This window comes from Mobula birostris, chromosome X (genome assembly GCF_030028105.1).
Source record: "Mobula birostris isolate sMobBir1 chromosome X, sMobBir1.hap1, whole genome shotgun sequence".
NCBI classification, from domain to species: domain Eukaryota; kingdom Metazoa; phylum Chordata; class Chondrichthyes; order Myliobatiformes; family Myliobatidae; genus Mobula; species Mobula birostris.
In genome coordinates this window covers 69,244,377-69,250,376 of record NC_092402.1, presented here as the reverse complement: position 1 = coordinate 69,250,376, position 6,000 = coordinate 69,244,377, and the positions used below count along the sequence as shown (strand labels likewise).

The following is a 6,000-nucleotide window of genomic DNA, read 5'->3' as shown; positions in this document are numbered from 1 at the left end:
TCTGAGAAAGTTAAGACTGATTCAATTAAGACATTCACTCATATGTAGAAGTGCTGTATGTGCTTAGAAACAAAGAATTTGAGGAACTGTCAATTCCTGTTGACATCATTGGAACATTTTAAGCTTCTAATGGTGACTGCAAACATGGATTCAGTCTTATGAATTCAATCAAATGTAATTCCAGGTACAGAGTAGAAGTGGAACATTTGGATGATCTAATGAGGAATAAGACATACCTTTTATCTGAATGTGAAATTATTCTGGGCCAGTGTTTATAGACAATGGGTTTGTAATAAAGACTGATGAGAAAAAGTTTACGAATTAGAGGGAAGGTTGATTGTATGTTTCAATGAGATTTTCTCTGGTTCTTTTACACTCTAGTGTATACAGGCATAGAACACAGAACATAGAAATCTACAGCACTTTACAGGCCCTTCAGCGAACAATGTTGTGCCGACCATGTAACCTACTCTAGAAGCTACCTAGAATTAGCCTACTGCATAGCCCTCTATTTTGCTAAGCTCCATGTACCTCTATAAGAGTCTCTTAAAAGAGATTCTATTGTATCTGCCTCTATCACCATCACTGGCAGTGCATTCCACACACCCACCACTCTCTGTGTGACAAACTTACCCCTGATGTCCCCTCTATACCTACTTATAAGTGCCTTAAAACTATGCCCCCTCATGTTAGCCATTTCAGACCCAGGAAAAAGCCTCTGGCTATCCACACAAACAATGCGTCTCATCATCTTATACACCTTTATCAGGTCACCTCTCATCCTCCGTTGCTCCAAGGAGAAAAGGTCAAGTTCACTCAACCTATTCTCATAAGGCAAGCTCTCCAATCCAGGCAACATCCTTGTAAATCTCCTCTGCACTCTTTCTATAGTATCCACATCCTTTCCTGGTTATTAAGCCCCTCTTCCTAAATATCTCAGTCTCTCTAGTGCTGCATCCTCCTTTAAAATGTTCCATAAGAGCTATTTGTTTGACTAAACTATTTGTCACATGTTCTAGGCTGCTTGATAAGAATTGGTGCATTTTACAATGTTAGTGCAGTCTTAGAAATGCAAGTTATTATTGTTGAAAAACATCACCATCAGCTCTTTTCTGCCACCATATTGTTCTGCACCAAACAAATCCTTCCCCACTTCCCTCATCATTCCTTGAGAGGGTAGATAATACTGTGTTTTTCTTCAGCAGGCCAATCTTTTACTGTTTGACCACCTTCATGTGTACTCTGAAATAGAAAAGCATTACCCAAAGGAAAGCTAAATTATAGATGTTTTTCTATAACCTTCTAAACTCATCATCGAAAATGTAAAATCTCCTGTGTTCAGAGAATAAATGCCATAGCTAAATTCCCCGCATACCTACTCAGACATATCACCATCATTTTAGTTTAGTGCCTAACAACCTGCTAATTTGTTTTATATAAAATTCACTTCACATGAACCCAACGTTGAAGTGTCACAGAATCAATATTTAATTCATAAGTAACAACCTTTACAAATTCTAAATAATTACCTTTATTGTCTTTCTTATTTCCAATAACATGAACAATTGTGTCCATGGTAAAACCATAATGGCAAAGACAATTATGATCAAAATATTCCTGCAAAAATTATATTACATGACTCAGCTGGTTTTCCTCATTGCACAGGTTGTCCTTTTATAGCATTTGGCACTAGCATTTCACAGAAAAAGATCTTTCACTCTTTCCAAGCAGTAATTAACTTTGAAACAAAGTATTAAACAAATTAATAACTGTATTTTAAAATCTCTATCCAAACACTAAAAAGTACCAAGGAGAATGTGAAACACAAGAAAATCTGCAGATGCTGGAAATCCAAAGCAACACACACAAAACACTGGAGGAACTCAGCAGGTCAGGCAGCATCTATGGAAAAGAGTGAATATTCAGCATTTCAAGCCGAGACTCTTCATCGGGACTGGAAAGAAAGGGGAGAGGTCAGAGTAAGAAGCTGGGGGGAGGGGAGGAAGTACAAGATGGCAGGTGAAAGGTGAAACCAGGAGAGGGGGAGGATGAAGTAAAGAGCTGGGAAGTTGATTGGTGAGGTAAAGGGCTGGAGAAGGGGGAATCTAATGGGAGAGGATAGAAGACCATGGAAGAAAGGGAAAGGGAGGAGCACCAGAGGGAAAGTGATGGGCAGGTAAGGAGATAAGGTGAGAGAGGGAAACAGAAATGGAGAATGGTGAAGGAGGGGGCAATTACTGGAAGTTTGAGAAATCACTGTTCATGCCATCAGGTTGGAGGCTACCACGACAGAATCTGGGTTAGTTACCTTCCATTCTCACCACAGAAAGTCTTAATTTCTTTGCAGACTATATGGTCATTTCTGGGTTGTAGCTAAGACACCAAACTTTTATTTAAAGACTGATATTTAATTTTTCCATGTATTTCTGTGACCAATCATGTTGAAGTTATCAATAATTATGATTGCAACACATGGTAATATGGTGACTGAGTAATTGGACTAATAATCCTGATATACTCAAACCCCTGCCCCCTCTCTGCCCTCTCTCCCATGGCTGTTTGAAAATTTGAGCCAAATTGAAAAAAAGACTATACCAGAATTTTGAATCAGTTACCGTTTTGAAAAATCCAAGGTGTTCATTAAGATCCCTTATGGAGGGAAACAGCTTTTAGGCTTTTAGTCATCTGCGGTGTCACCTCAGCATGGTTGAGTCTTAATTGCTCTCTGGCCTAGCAAAGGGAGAGGACAAATTGGGATGAGCGATAAATATTTATCTTGCCAGTAATGACCATGTTCTCAGAACTTAAACTTTATGTATATATATATTTTTTATTTTTACCTAGCAGCAACAAAGCAAATCTCAGAACTGAAGCCTGCTTTCACTCCCAATTTTCTATTCTTCTCCTCCCTATTTGGGTCTCACTCAATGTAAGGAAGCATACCTTTGAGAAACTATGCTTTACTACATTTCATTTCTCACTTTCAGCAGAATAATGGCTCCTGATAACTTGCTGCTTTTTTATAAGCAACATTGTCACCAGAATGCCATTGAAAGGATAATTGTAAATTAGCAAAAGTTTGTCTTGGCCAATCAAATTTGCTATTTTATCAGTACTCTGTGCTACTTCAAATCAAAATTATTTTCAGGTCCATGCCATGCATCATTCAGAATCAACTGCTCATGCAAGTACTCCTTGCACAAACGTTTCCTTCATTAGAATTACCATTCTCTACTTTGGGCAAATTTCTGACCACGAAATTGCTTAAAACCATACAGCAAAAATCCCTACTTACAGCATACATGGTCCAAGTGTCGTCTTGGCTATGAACTATTCTTTCTGTCACTATCACAAGATATGATTCTGATGTTAGTAGCAGGAAAATCCATTGAGAATATATAATAGTGGCACTGTTGGGAGAGGCAGCTGACTGCAGAAACAGTTTTGCCTTGGCTGACTTACCTACTTACCATTGTGGTCAAAACATTGGCAATGAAATGCCCCAAAATTATTCCTAAAATAAGTTAAATGGGGGCTAGGCCATAAGTCATAGGTAGCTTCTCCTCAGGACAGTCCTGCCATACCAGGAATCACAAAGGAGACATAAGAGATTCTGCAGATGCTGTAAATCTAGAGCAAGACATACAAATGCATACTCAGCAAGTCAAGCAGCATTAATGCTGCTTGAGTTCTGGTTTTAAGTAAGAAGCTCCCAATACACTTTTCTGTTTCTCGCTGTGTTGATTTTCCTGTTCAGTGACAGTCTATTCATTTCACAGCTGTGGGAAGGAATAGTGTCTTAGCAGAGGGGAGAAGGCCCCACCTATTCCAGAATAGAAACATTAGATTTTAACTACTTGTTTTTAGTGGGCATGAGTGATCTATAGTAAGATATCTGTTCTTAAGGGATTATCTTATAACCAGTGAGGCCAAGTGTACAATGTAGCAGGGACCAGATCAGTTCCATAATGATTGTGTTCCAATTCTCCACAAACAGTAGTATCCATAAACAGGCAACAGGGGAGATTACTATTTTATACTATATCTATAAGCAAATCTAGTGGCTCAAGGAAATTTCAATATTCCTTCTGTAGCGGTAATGCACAGGCATAATCAATTACCATGGGGGTTCACAATTCGCCGACATTGCCCTAACAGTGTGGGAAATGCATTGAAATTATGTTCTTGGCCTGACAATGTGATCCATATCTTGATGATGCAGAAGCATAAGACACAGGGGCAGAATTAGGCCCTTTGGCCCATGAGACTACTCCGTCATTCGATCATGGTCTATTTATCTTACTTTTCAATCCCATTCTCCTGCCTTCTCCCTTTTACGCCCTTAGTAATCAAGAACTATCAATCTCTGCTTTAAATATACCCAATGATGGCCTCCACAGCTGACTGTGGCAATGAATTCCACAGATTCACCACTCTCTGGCTAAAGAAATTCCTCTTCATCCCTGTTTTAAAGGGATATTCTTGTTTTCAGAGGCTGTGCCTTCAATTCCTATGCTCTCCCACTATTGGAAACAGCTGCTCCACATCCATTCTATCTTTGCCTTTCAATATTTGATAGATTTCAATAAGATCCCCACCTCATTCTTCTAAACTTTAGCAAGTAAGGCCCATGCGCTCCTCATATGTTAAGCTTTTTATTCCCAGAATCATTCTCATAAACTTCCAGACTCTCACCAATGCCAGCACATCCTTCCTTAGATATGGGACCCAAAACTGCTCACAATAATCCAAATCAACACTGATCAACACTGGCGCATCTCAGGGTGTGTGCTTAGCCCACTGCTCTACTCTTTCTACACCCATGACTGTGTGGCTAGGCACTGCTTAAATACCATCTATAAATTTGCTGATCATACAACCATTGTTGGTAGAATCTCAGGTGGTGACGAGAGGGTGTACAGGAGTGAGATATGCCAACTAGTGGAGTGGTGCCGCAGCAACAACCGGGCACGTCAGTAAGACAAAAGAGCTGATTGTGGACTTCGGAAGGTGTAGGATGAGGGAACATGAACCATTCCTCATAGAGAAGTGGAGAGATTGAGCAATTTCATGTTCCTGTCAAGATCTCGGAGGATCTAACCTGGTCCCTATATTGATGCAACTATAAAGAAGGCAAGACAGCAGCTATATTTCATTAGGAGTTTCCTAAGACACTCAAAAATTTCTACAGATGCACCATGGAGAGCATTCTAACAGGCTGCATTACCGTCTGGTTGGGGGGGGGGGGTCTACTGCACAGGACCAAAGGAAGCTACAGAAAGTTGTAAAATTAGTCGGCTTCATCTTGGGTACCAGCCTCCATAGTGTCCAAGACACTTTCAAGGAGCAGTGCCTCAGAAAAGTGTCTTCCATTATTAAGGACCCCAATCACCCAGGACATGCCCTCTTCTTATGGTTACTTTCAGGAAGGAGATACAGAAGCCTGAAGGCACACACTCAGTGATTCAGGAACAGCTTCTTCCCCTCTGCCATACGATTCCTATATATACTTTTTTTATTTCTAATTTTGCACTACATATAATTTACCTATTAAATATACTGTATACTGTATATACTTACTGACTGTAATTCATATTTTTCCTGTTATTATGTATTTCATTGTACTGCTGCCACAAAGATGACAAATTTCATGACATATGCCAGTGATATTAAGCATGATTCTAATTTTTTTTTTCTGATTGTTATTCAACTGTACACATATATACCACCAAATGGAACAATGTTCCTCTGGACCAAGGTGCACAACACAATACATATAACTCACACATGCAACATGTAAAGTAATATTACTCCAAGTAAATTAACAAATAATAAGGTGCATTTATGACATAAGTTAAAAAGTAAACAGTATAACACTACTGGCAGCTCATGGTTAATGAGACCTGGGTGGTGGCAGGAAGTTCAATAGTCTTACAGCCTGGGGGAAGAAGCTATTTCCCATCCAAACAGTTCTTGTCCTCATGCTATGGTATCTCCTGC

General features: G+C 39.5%; 1 protein-coding gene across 1 annotated transcript in view; it reads right to left on the bottom strand.

Annotated features, from left to right (window-relative positions):
* Positions 1 to 2,645: 2,645 nt before the first annotated feature.
* The window catches only part of LOC140191786 (zinc finger CCCH domain-containing protein 10-like), a 28,491-nt gene continuing 25,136 nt past the window's right edge, over positions 2,646 to 6,000 (bottom strand). The window contains exon 4 of the transcript XR_011883923.1: positions 2,646 to 2,730. The gene's annotated coding sequence lies outside the window, so the exon portion shown is untranslated. The remainder of the gene's footprint in view (positions 2,731 to 6,000) is intronic.